At 43.8% G+C, this 12,720-nt stretch overlaps 2 long non-coding RNA genes across 2 annotated transcripts; both read left to right on the top strand.

The window, feature by feature from the left end:
* The first annotated feature begins 2,066 nt into the window (after nt 1-2,066).
* On the top strand, nt 2,067-3,762 carry LOC124667475. Its single transcript, XR_006991305.1, has 4 exons — nt 2,067-2,108; nt 2,314-2,392; nt 2,753-2,808; nt 3,748-3,762. It is a non-coding gene; the product is annotated as an uncharacterized LOC124667475 (long non-coding RNA).
* Nucleotides 3,763-3,878: 116 nt separating this feature from the next.
* Nucleotides 3,879-6,024, top strand: LOC124665555. The gene is made up of 3 exons (XR_006990616.1): nt 3,879-3,933; nt 4,264-4,334; nt 5,829-6,024. It is a non-coding gene; the product is annotated as an uncharacterized LOC124665555 (long non-coding RNA).
* The last annotated feature ends 6,696 nt before the right edge of the window (nt 6,025-12,720 follow it).

Consider the following 12,720-nt stretch of genomic DNA (forward strand, 5'->3'; position numbering starts at 1 on the left):
GATCCAGGGATTTTGGGTGCTTGGGATGTTCCTTGTGGTTGATTTTCTTCGATTTGTGTTCGGCGCGTGTGGGTGTGCCTAGGCTGCGCGAGACAGGTTCTGAGTCGATTTCCTACGGTCTATCCGTGTTTTGTCGACCGTCGGCGGATGCGTTGGGTGGCCTACACGGTTCTGCGTTTTTGGGTGTCTTGCGATTGGGCTGCGGAAACATTTGCATATTACTTCGTTGTGCGTGGGTGCTAATCCTTGGATGATGCTCCAGATTCGGAAACACCCCACTCAACCAAGCTGGAGGTCATGAGAGGGGAAAATCTTCGGGCATGACCACAGCCATGAGCACCACTAGCGCACTTTGTCCGAGAGTATCATCGAGGAGCAGCCGTTGTGGCTCGATGACCTACTCAACGAGCAATTGTATTTTGGAAATTCTCGCCTTAATAATACAATTGGGAACAAATGTCATCTTCCTTATTTGCTTTTCCATATTCTTTGCTGGCTTATTTTCTAATGAATATTTTAGAAATTACATCTCGCGGCATTGTGCTCATATCTATAAATTTTGTGTCGGGAGCATACACGCGAGATAAGATCACCTAATGGCTAATTCCCGGAAAACAACTAATGCGAAGCTTATAACCCTTGGATTTGGAAAACAACAAGGTACTCATGCAATGCTTACTATCCATGTACATATCATCAGTGTAATGTTACCATGTATATTGATATTTTGAGGAAATGTAGACTGGGGTTTCCTACAAGTTGTCAGTTCAAGTTTAGATTTGCTAATGCACATGCCGACATGAAAGTTGAAATATATATATGGAGATTTATTAATATTAATCTGCTGCATAGTTAGAGGTTCATCCGGTATGGTCAATAGTTGGCCCGATGAGTGTAACATTGGCTTCGAATTGTTAGACGAGATAGGCCCTGCATTTAAGTAGTGGAATCCACTCGTAGCTAATGTGATGCAACATCTTAGTTCTTGCATATGAAGGTGTGTAATGGTTGGCCTGCCTCGCAGCGCTTTGCAGTCCCTACAGCATGATAAGAACCATGGTTGATGGAACAATTAGAGCATAGCCACCGACGAACGCCACACTCCAAGAGGAGCCGCGGCTGGCTGGACGGCGGTCGGATGATCGGGCTGGTGGCGATCTAAGCAGCGTAGGCCGCTGCTTGCCATGTGTCACCGCCGGTGAGCGTCGTCCTCTCCGCACATCTCCTATCTTGTGAGGATTTTGCACTATCGGTTCTTAATATTTGCTCATGAATCACATAGGAGGATTTTAATCTTGGCCGGTGATTGGCTATCTCCACTTGGAAAACACTATGTGGGTGTGCAATTGTTCCTATAGATTTGTCCAATTCTATCTTCCACTACTCCTTTTGGTTTAATTCCCTAACATTTCATATTTATTCATTTAGATCTTTTTATTTATGGCTACAGGTTGTTTCATGAAAAGGAAAGTGGGATGGAGGGGAAGATCGACCTATGTACTATCCCTTCCCCTCAATAGATTTTATTTGCTGAAATCTAGCTTAAAATATGTGACTTAATTATATGTACACTCGCCTCTTGATTTTTTGACTTTTCTATGCAAGCTATTATTTTCTAAATAGATGAGTTATTTATAGGAGGCTTTTTGAGACAATCGTTGATGGGAGCAGCTGCTAATGAATTTTATTTGCATATCTCATGTTGTTTAGCAGGGGAGTAATGAGAAGTGCCAATTATTGTGATGGATCTAGAGGAAAATACATTCCGCACACGCGTGTCTCCACGACGGCTGCCATGGCACAGCAGGGCGGGGCCTCTTCCCTCCCCTCCCCTTGCTCGATGCACCAGCCATGGAGGACCTCTTACCCGCTTCTTGTGTCCGCAGGTGACGGTCCGTGAGCGTACCCGGCGCGAGGAGCTCTCCGCAGCGCAGGTACGACATCGGGGAGGCAAGGATGACGAGATGGTGGTCGCTTTCCCGGAGCTGCTGCTGCCGGCGATTTACGCCACCACCACCCCGAGTTGTCCGCGTCGTTCTAGACCTGCGCCTGCCGGCCACCATTCGAGTACAGCTGTAGCCCATCACATCCCCAACCTACTGCTCCCGGTGAGCTCCCTATTTTCCTCCTCTCTCTATTATTGCAAAAAAAAAAATGATGTTGAATGTGTACGAGTGCGAGAGATAGCTTCGCTGAACATCTTTCGAGTTCCGTAGATCTCATTGGTTGATCCTGTCATTCATCCAACACACATAGATGCAATTGTACAGATTGATGTCTATATTCATGTGGTAAGTCCGGTGTTCTTTTCAGGAGCCGGTCATTTGAGTATGGAGAGACGACGGCTTGAGATGAACTCAAGAACTTGCTCTTTGAAAGCGGCAATGTCAAGGTGGTAGCCTACAACTCCCTTTGCTTTACTATGATATGGTTTTCTATATTTAGAAATATCTCATTCATTCGTAATTAGTTGAGTTGTACCTAGCTTAGTAAATCAATGCATACATCAAATGGATTCTTCCATGACAATTCTAATTTCCTGTTTATGATGGGCCGGGGTTTTGGGCTCAATTACTGAGTGATGAGTGATGTTGTTGTCTACTTGCCGCAAAATGAAGAAAAGATAAATTGTTTGGATTATGCATTTTTTTGATTTGTACAGAGTCGGTTCTCGAATGCCAATTGGTTTTGTTAAAATGCAGCATATTTTCCCCTCTCATGACCTTATATTTTGGTTGTCCATCTAATCTAGAAATTGAAGGCACTATTTGGCTCACCCATGAGAAGCGCAAAATATAATACATGGAGGTGGGCTATCTCGAACACCACTTTTTTTTTCAATGCATCATGACCACATTTACTAGAAAACTTGATGATGTCATATGTTGCATACCGAGATGATCCTTAAATTTTCTCATTGTTGGAACTATTTATTTCGCTTTTCTTAGAGGTATTTACCAACTCTATGTACACGAGAGTGCTCAATTTTTGGGAGGAACTTTCAAACATATTCTATTCCATTCATGTTTATTTGATGGGCATTCATATATGTTGATTAAAGATAGTTGGAATGAGTTTAGGTGTAGTAAAATCCGAATATTATTTTATAATTGGTTAAATCAATATGTTGCACTATTGCCATCACGTCTTATCGGTTCCTAACTGCTGCTTGGTAGTACTTTTCATTTTTGGTTATTACAAGCAGAAAAGCTAAAAGTTGTCTTATTCTTGCTATGGGTAACCAGTTGTGGTTATAGCCATGGTGGAAATGAGATCCACTTCCGTATTTTGTTTTTTAGAACATACTGTATAATTATGGATTCTCTTTATTTCTCTCTTGTTGTCATGTATCTCAAACACATAGATCACATAATATATCAACGTCCACTTAAATATACAAGATTAGAAATTTGGTTGTGTAAGTAGCCGGACAAATAAACATATGGTTTGTTAGCTCAAGAAATGCTCATCTCTTATAAACTTAAATGCTTTATGTTCTTTTTCACGTGCCAATGCTTACGGAATGTAAGCGAGAATAGGGTCTATTGAAAAGTGCAGCATGCGAGTAAAGATATACTCCGTAGAACGAATATGACATTATTTAGCATTTCTAAGAATTTCCCAGGCAGCTATATCTTGGTCTGAAAAACATGTTTATTATTGTACATTAAATTTCTGTTGTACATGTTAGTTTCACTCATTATTTATTGCTAGGTTATCCCAACCAGAATCTTGATCTTGCTGCAGGTATTAGGCTGTTTATCGAAATATCACCACACTCAGCGGTACCGGTGGATTCCGACAAATCTTGCGAGTTCGAGGGCAGGCCACACCAACGGCGAAGAGAGAGCTCGGAAATTGTTTGGTATCCATCATCGGCCTTTGCACCTATTCGTGATATATGCGGCTTTGCTAGATGTACCTTCATCTATGGTAGGCCTCACCATAGGTGGTCCGCTTTATTTCAGCCGAGTTGTGCACCATGTACTATCTTCACGAAGGATGGAAATTCACATCAAATTTAAGTATCTTTGCTAATTTGAAAAGAAATTCACAAATATATTTATTTAGCTTGAAATTTGGGGATCTTCGGAGAAAATATTTAACATCAACAAGTATCTTTGAGAATTCATTTGTGCAGAGAGCTTTGTTCCATGATTCTGTTCAGGTCGTGGCTTTAAAGATAGTTACTTATCCAGTAGACATGGTCTTTTGGTTTACTTGCGCTTCGTATACTTATCGTCTGCCGGGATGTCATGTTAGGTTCTTCCAAGTGTGGTTGATGATCCGTAGGAGCTACCGGCATCATCTGATGCATCTGGAATAAATAAGAGGTAACCTCTCTTTCTATGTGTGCAAGCAGCATATCAATACATGCCTGGATGATGCTTCTATGTATCCCTTTGCTCAATAAGGTTCTGTTTAAAATCCTTTCAGTTGTAGAAAGTACAAAATGATACTTAAGAGTGAGAAGAAAATACCTAAACTATTGTCTTCCTATGGTAGCACCATCAGTTATACAGTTTAAGAGTGCGATGAAATCACTGTAAAGTCGTGCATTTCTAGGAGATGTCAGGCATCACCAAGGGTGACTGTAGTTACTGCATAAACAAGGGCTTCGACGTGGCCACCGAAATGGATGTGAAAGTTGGTCCAAGGACGAGACAGTTGCCTAATAGTACTTCATTTCGGGAGATATTGGTGGCCCAATCTTGATAACCATATATGCCTTTTTAATATAAAAACATAAATGTGGTTCCATGTTAGAGATATGCTTAGAAGTAGCACCATGTTCATGTTTTTGTTCGGTGGGAAACATAGTTTATTTCTAAAAATGTATTTAATACTAAATGACCAAATAGACGATGCATCACTTGGTGCTTATGTTTTGGCTATTGTGCTACTTGGCAGCACTACTCCTGGAGATTCTAAAGTTTTGGCTTGCATCATAGCGACATTTATAGTTTCAGTAACTTTGAGCTTCAGATTAAGGAGATACAAATGATTTTTTTGCTTATCATGGCTACCTGCTGAACTCTGAAGTTGATGAAGAAGCTTGCTACCATTATTTGATTTTCTGTTATTTCTTCAACAATCCTTTCTAATATGTTTCCTTAAATTTTATATTTTTTAAATGTGAGGACGTGGTGATTCCTATTGTGCAGCGAACCAAGTCAAAACTTTAAAATGTTTTATCTCCTCCAAAATTACTTGATAAGAAATCCTGCAAATGATTTTAGCTTATCATGGCTACCTTTCTTTTGTCTAAAAATATGTATTATCATTTTTCCGTGTTGTTTTTATCACCATGATACCAAATGTAAATCGGTGCGAATCCAATGGGGTCGTGCGCCAAGGCGCACAATTATATCTTCGCTTATATTTATTTGAATATTTTTGCCATTGACTTGTTCATTCATATGGGTGTTTTTTTATATTATGCATAAAATCCGAAGTCTAAAAGGATTACACATTATGATACTATACGGGCATGTGCATGTTCTTGACTGATCTTTTTCTCTTAAAAGCTCGTCCATATCCTTTTGGACATAATCTATGCAATCTTTTGATGCATTATCTATATTTGACACTAACCACGCAATCATCATTTAGTATCACTTTATTTTTCCCTGAATTCATTCAGAATAACCTGCAACTGTTTTTACTATTGTACAAAATCACGACGCTTCAATAGAAACAAATCTAAAAAAAAGAGAAGATGTGAGGCACCAATTTTTATGGCATCATCATGGTGCGCTGGAAATAAAAACATAATTGATCCTTTCTATCTTTCGGTGTCTAATTTCATTTGTCATTTTCATTCTCAGAGGAGAAGAATTCTAGCTTGGATAGACAGCTGGAAGATGCTAAGACTAATATGCAAGAGGAGATCATTCTGTTACAAAGATAGAAGGAACACACCCTTTATTGTTTACAAAATTCAAATGCTTCAGTCAAGAGTCTTGAATGTGAGTTAGAGTAGCAAAGAGAAAACAACTATATTCTACAGCCTGCCAATGAAGATCTGCACATTAGTAACTCTAACCTGAAGAAAGGGTCTGAAGATGTCTTGGTTAGTTTCCATGATGAAATTGTAGCAATTCAAGATAAGAAGAATAAAACCCTCTCAGAGTTGCAGCAGTTTGTGGTTTTCGTTGGGAATCTTAGAATTGAGGAGCAGATTTCGATGAAGACATGAAGAATAGCAATGCTAGCTTGACCAAGCAATGGAACGAATTAAGAGCAGCTTACTTGAGGAAACTGTAACACTACATGAAGAGAAGTAAATAACTCTGTTAGAGTTACAACATTCTCACGCTTCTACCAGGAACCTTGAGACAAAGGTAGAAAAGCAAATTGCGAGTATTTCAGTTATACAACAATGTAATGATGACTTAGTGAAGAACATTTGTGGCCTGACCCAACAGTTTGGAAAATCCAAGGTTAAGTTGCAGAAGGAGATTAAAGTGACACAAGAAAAGAGATAATGTATTAACCCAACTAAAACAATCAGAGTTTTCCTGCGACGTAGCCTCCGAAGACCATTTATAGATAATGCTTTTATTGTTTCTTTTTTATTTCTGTTGCTCTTGACATAGCCATTGAGTGTTTGCTACTATAATATATTTTCTGGTTCTATATAAACGGTTTCCTACTCCGTCCGTTATATAGAGTTTTCATCGACACGAGTTTCACGGGATCGTGCGCCAAGGCGCACATTTAAATCTAGTATAGTAGTATAGTTTAACTTGACGGGAAAAGATGGTGACGCTTGATCCAAAGTCATGGGATCGATCGCCCCTTATTCCAACAAGAATGGACATCAACAAAACTAAAAGTAGAATTTCAAACACTCAATGAAACTAGTAACCTGGATCATACCGTCGATGTACATCTTTTTGTGTGGAGCTTATCTCGAATGGAATAACCGTTGGGTATTTTATCGGGACTAACATGAACTAGATTGGTTAAACACGGCACACTGCAAAGCTTATCACACGAACTTTAGATTTGCAAACATCCAAACACCGTATAAAGAATATGTGCAAGCAAATAAAGTGAAGAAGGTGACTCTAGACTTTTCACAGTCCATCATAGCTTCACTCGGACTTGTAGAACGGTAGAGAGGGAGAGAGATTGACGGAATATGATGAATGTATTATTAAGCCTCATGGGCGAGTATATGTAGGCATACATGGATCATCTTGGAGTGCAAGACAAGACACGATATCTATCTCTATCCTAGATTACCTAAATCGTACGTATACTCTAACAGGATTTCATGCCTACATGCCTAGAATATGGTGAGCTCCTACACACTCGCGGAGCTTAGTGCAAGTCGGGGGGAGGGGGCCCTCCCCCCCCCCCGCTTTGTGCAAACTTTTGAAGAATTTTGTAGGGAGGATTTGGATACAGAAAAAACATTTCATCCCCCAAGCACTGACATTTTATATTTCGGCCCCGCTGATTTTTAGGGAAGCTCCGCCACTGCTCCTACACGCCGCTTGAAGTGGCACGCGGGCTCCTATAGCTACAAGGGTATACTCTACCATAACCTTTAAGCTACAAGGGTATACTCTACCATAACCTTTATTTTGGTTAACTATGACACCGTAGCTAAAGTACGGACTAATGTTACCTACTAGTGTATACACAGGTTTCAATCCATCAATGGTGTTGGAAGGTGATCGGAGAAGCCCCCATTCATTGAAGAAAAGATGTGCCGGTGTTTTCTTCTCATTTCTCTCTTATTATATTTGAGTCAACCAGGAAACATCACACTATTAAGAGGGGTGGTCTCGATGAGCTTGATGGAGATGTTGCCAAAGCCATACATACACATCCTACCATGTATTCTTCACACCAAAAAAGTGTTGAGAGGTATAGTTGATCCGAGGAATACATCGTTTGAGCTAAGTCAAGAATCACGACATAGAGCCCGCCGGCTGGACAAACCCTGGCGCCGGCCAGGTCGGCATGCAGCCCGGCATGCCGGATGCTGTTGTCGGGTAACCCGGCATGAAGCTCGACATACCGGGTGCTGCTGCCGGGCAGCCCGGCCTGCCGGGTATGGTGTCGGGTAACCCAGTCTCCTGCTCGGTTCCTGTCGAGTCCTATGTCGGGTGACTCGAATCTGTCCTAAACGGCTCTTTTTCTCGGGAGGACTATATAAACCACTCATTCTTCCTTGAAGAGGTAGGTTGACCAGTCCCAAGATCTGAAGATATTTCTCTCTCACACACACTCCATTGTTGAGCTCCAAAAGTTTGATATCTCCTTCCTCCACCAACCAAACTCAAATCTCTTAGGGGAAAAGCTTGAGGAGGCCTAGATCTACGATTCCACCAAGCCAAATCTCATTCTCCCTTGAGTTCATCGAGCAAGCTTATTGCTCTTTGGTTTGTGGAAACCCTAGGCGGCTAGGGTCGCGAAAGCATCCAGGTTGTGGATTTGCTCCAAGAAGAAGTTTGTGAGGGTTTGGAGACAACCTTTAAAGTCTACCACGAGTGAGCGAGCTATTCCTTCGTGGGATAGGCTCCGGAGAAGAGGTGAGCCTTTGTGGCGTTGAAAAATCCTTCGTGGGATCCCACACATCTCCAACGTGACATACCCAAGGCAAACTAGATGAGGCAACCCCTCCCTCTAGGTTACTATCTCTATCCTTTCAAAAGGGAAACAACTAGTGGGTCAAAACCATTAATGTGTCTTCTTCCTCCCCCTCTGCACCGCCATGGAAGACATATGTGCCTCCTCGTCGACCTATCCGCCGGCCCTAGCCTAACTACCGTCTCCCACCACCTGCGGTAGCGACGCCACACTGGCCCACCCTATCCGAGTCTCCACCTCCGCGGTCCGTCGCCCACGGTTGGCCCTCCTTGTACACACACGCATTCACACACACACACACGCATGCGCACACACACACGCATGCGCGTGCGCACACACACACACACACAATATCCGGTGGCCGACGACACCCCTGCTAACCCTAAATCCGGCCGCCGTTGACACCCCCGCACCCTCAGCCCTAAGAACCGCACGCCCGCCTACGAGGGGCACGCAGCGAGGCCGTTCGGCGCCGTGTTGAGCTGTGTATAGAATTTGTCCACAGAACGCGTGGGCAACCAAGCATGCCGTCTAAGACACTTTGGTGATTCACACTAGCTTTTGCACCACCACTACTACTATAGTGAAAATACCAACGACCTACATTTGTCTAGGGATTTGACATTTGTACTTGCATTCTATAATCTAACCACGACCAACCCGTGACGCCAGATCCGAAGTCAACAATAATCTTATGGCCAGCGATTATATTCTCTAAATATTAGCTTGACGGGAGGAAAAAATCATGATAGGCTCTAAGCTAGTCTCTCTATACGGTGTCCTTCAATTAATAAAAATCACACCGTAGAGGGTTTTTTTTTTTTTTTTTTTTTTTTTTTTTGCGAAACCACCGTAGAGGATTCCTGATGGTAAAGTTGTCAAAAGAAAGAAAAAATCCTAAAGCTAGATCCAAAGTCACGGGACGATCGTTCCTACCATTGCCAGCAAGAATGGACGGAGTCTCGTACTATGAACCTATGAGTGAGAGAGTTCTTTCTCCTCTCCTCTCGAAGGCTCCCCCACCACCCCTTGAGAGTCGTCCACACTTTCCCGGATCCGATCCCTCTTGCCGCCGGCGGTCGTGCTGGCCGGTATAGAGATGGATTAGGATGCCGGTCTCTCTTTGTACAGAGTAGTTTTAGGATCTCCCTTGCCCTTATGGTGGTAGTTCTTGCCTTTTTGGCTGTTGTTTGGAGCTTGGCCATGGCGGATGTGAGCTCCGCCTCGTGGCTGCTGGCTCTGCTCCCCGGTGGCTGTCTATGGTGGCCGGCGACCTTGGGGGCCGATTCAGGTGATGTCTCCATGAATAAGCTCACAGGCTACGGTGGACCTCGTTTTTGGGTGGATTTGGAGGCCTTTCTTCTTTCTCCTGGCCGTCATGGTGACGGGGCAGATGGGGAAGAAAACCTCGTCCAGCTGCTCAGATCCGAGGGTCTGCGGGAAGACGGAGTACATGCAGCATGTCCTCCGGAAATTGCAATCAATGGTGGAGTCCATCAACAGAGGCTTCTTAGCCAATGTTACCTCTGGCCAACGAGGCCACTCCATGCTCGGTTGATGAATCCGAGCTTTATCTTCCTCCAGGCTGCTATGCCGATGCGGAGGATCTTCGATCTCGGTGCAGGGTTCGCCGCCAGCTTCACTCCAAGTGGTACAGTCCCCGGTAGTGTTGCTGGTTCCTGCGCTTTGAGGTCTCCAAGGAACTGCGGTGAAGACGATGGACCTGATTGCTTTTCCCTAGTTTTCTTTGAGGTCCTGTTTGCAAAGTGTGAGGATTGGAATGTAGTTTTTCGTTTCTTTGGGATCCTCCGTGTAGTCATGTACTCACCGCTTATCTAATGCAGTTTCCTGGCCCTTTAGGGCCATTCCCTGTTCAAAAAAAAAAAAAAAAAGTCTCGTACTATGAAGCTCCCTCGCCCATGGATCGATCTTATCTGATCCGAGTCTGGCCGATAAGTACACAGCCTGATTAGATAAAAATTAACGGAGTGAGAGGGAGTGGTAGTACAGCTACGTACATCTATGCTGCCGACCACGCCACCTCGGATCACCGGCGTGGCGCTGGCCTCGGCCAATCACCGGCGTGGTCCCCGGCGAGGCTTGGCGCACTGGCCACATGTGCACCGCCGCGGCCAGCGTGCCCCCGGCTCGATCCATCAAATTTAATTCCCAGCTTAATCGCAAGTGGCGACCCATAAACTACTCTGATCGTCTACCACTACTACTGATCATCGTCTCCCTGTCGCCATCCGGTACGGCGATAGAATATAGGCGCCGATCGGTGCCCGGTCAGGGAAGCCTCATGGGGGCCACGCCGCGCCGTGCTGCGACGCGGCCGGCCGGACGTGAGGCGTCGATCTCGGGGGCGCGGTGACCGCGGTGCGCGCGCGCCCGAGCAGCGGCGAGCAGCGCCGCGCACGGCGAGCCGGCGACGTCCCATTGGCTGGCAGGGAAGCACGTGCTCGCGCGCCTTGAAGTGCGGGCGCGGTGGTGATCTTGGAGGGAGAGAACCACGTTGCTGTTCTCGGGCCGGGTGGTTATTGCACCGGCCACCACGCCGGAGTGCACCCAGGCAATGGTGCGCCGCATTTTTATCTGCTTCTGTCGATTTCTCGACCTTTTCTCTTCGCAAATGGGACGGTTGCATCTGGTCTGGGGAGATGCAAGCAAGATGCACTACCGCTGGGTTATGATCTCGGTGCTCCCAGTGACGTCATTGCATGTGTCTTCAGATGCATGTGTGGTGGGCTAGACCAAATGTGCGTGTATCTCGATATAAAAAGAAAAGAAACATCTGCACTACACTGGCAAATGTTATTTTTTCTGTATGTTTGCCTCTTTTTTAAATTGGTGGACAAAATGGAGACCGCGAGCCACTTGCTCTCTCCTCTACCGATAGCGGCGCTAAGTTACTATCGCCATAGATGTAGGTCGCACTTACACGACAATATCAACCCATTTTTAGCGAGCATTATGCAATGCTATTGTGCTACTTGACAATTAATATCGATTCGACTTGTTTCATTTTTTGTCTTTTCACTACGAAAGATGTTGCATAGTTAGACGCCACTTACATGTAACTAGGTCCACAAAGTTTAAGACTTAGTTTGAAAATATCACCAACCGACTAGCTAGTTGGATGGATCAACTTTATATGATATACGCAACCCAGTGCTTTGCTATTGAAGATGCACTGCCGCTGGGTTGTTGTGATATGGGTGCTCCCTCCGAGTGATGTCGTAGCGTGTGTCTTTAGATGCATGTGTGGTGGTTTAGAGCAAATGTGCACATATCTTCGACCAAAGTTAGTCTAATGAGTTTGCAAAAATAAAAGCATATGCACTACACCATCAAATATTATCTTCTGTGGTATCCCCTCCCTTTTAAATTCATGGAGAAAATGGAGACCGTGAACCACTTGGTCTCTCCTCTACCGATGGCAACACCAATATATTCTAACGAGTACGAAACACAGATGTAGCACTTACTTACGCAAAAATATTAACCCATTATTACAAAAAAAATCGCACTCGTTGGACCACGCCAAATTCAATATAACGAAAAAAATACATCTCTTCATATTTTTAGAGAGCAGCCAAATAGGAAATTAATATTGATTCAACTTTTTTTTTTGTATTTTCATTACCAAAGATGTTGCATAGTTAGACGGCACTTACATGTAACCAGGTCCACAAAGTTTAATTTTCAATATGACCTTGGTTTGAAATATCAGCAGCCGCCTAGCTAGTTGGATGCATCAACTTTATATGATATATGCAAACCAAGTGCTTTGCTATTGAAGATGCAAACAAGATGCACTCCGATGGGTCGTTGCGATATGGGTGCTCCCTCTGAGTAATGTCGTAGCGTCTATCTTTAGAGGCATGTGTGGTGGTTTAGATAAAATGTGCACATATCTTCGACCAAAGTTAGTCTAATGATTTGCAAAAAAAGCATGTATATGCACCACACCATCAAATACTATCTGATCACTTTTAAATTCATGGAGAAAATGGAGACCGTAAACCACTTGCTCTCTGCTCTACCGATAGCAACGCTAATATATTCTACCGAGTACGAACTGCAGATATAGCCCTTACTGACGCAACATTA

This window comes from Lolium rigidum, chromosome 6 (genome assembly GCF_022539505.1).
Source record: "Lolium rigidum isolate FL_2022 chromosome 6, APGP_CSIRO_Lrig_0.1, whole genome shotgun sequence".
Classification (NCBI taxonomy): Eukaryota; Viridiplantae; Streptophyta; class Magnoliopsida; order Poales; family Poaceae; genus Lolium; species Lolium rigidum.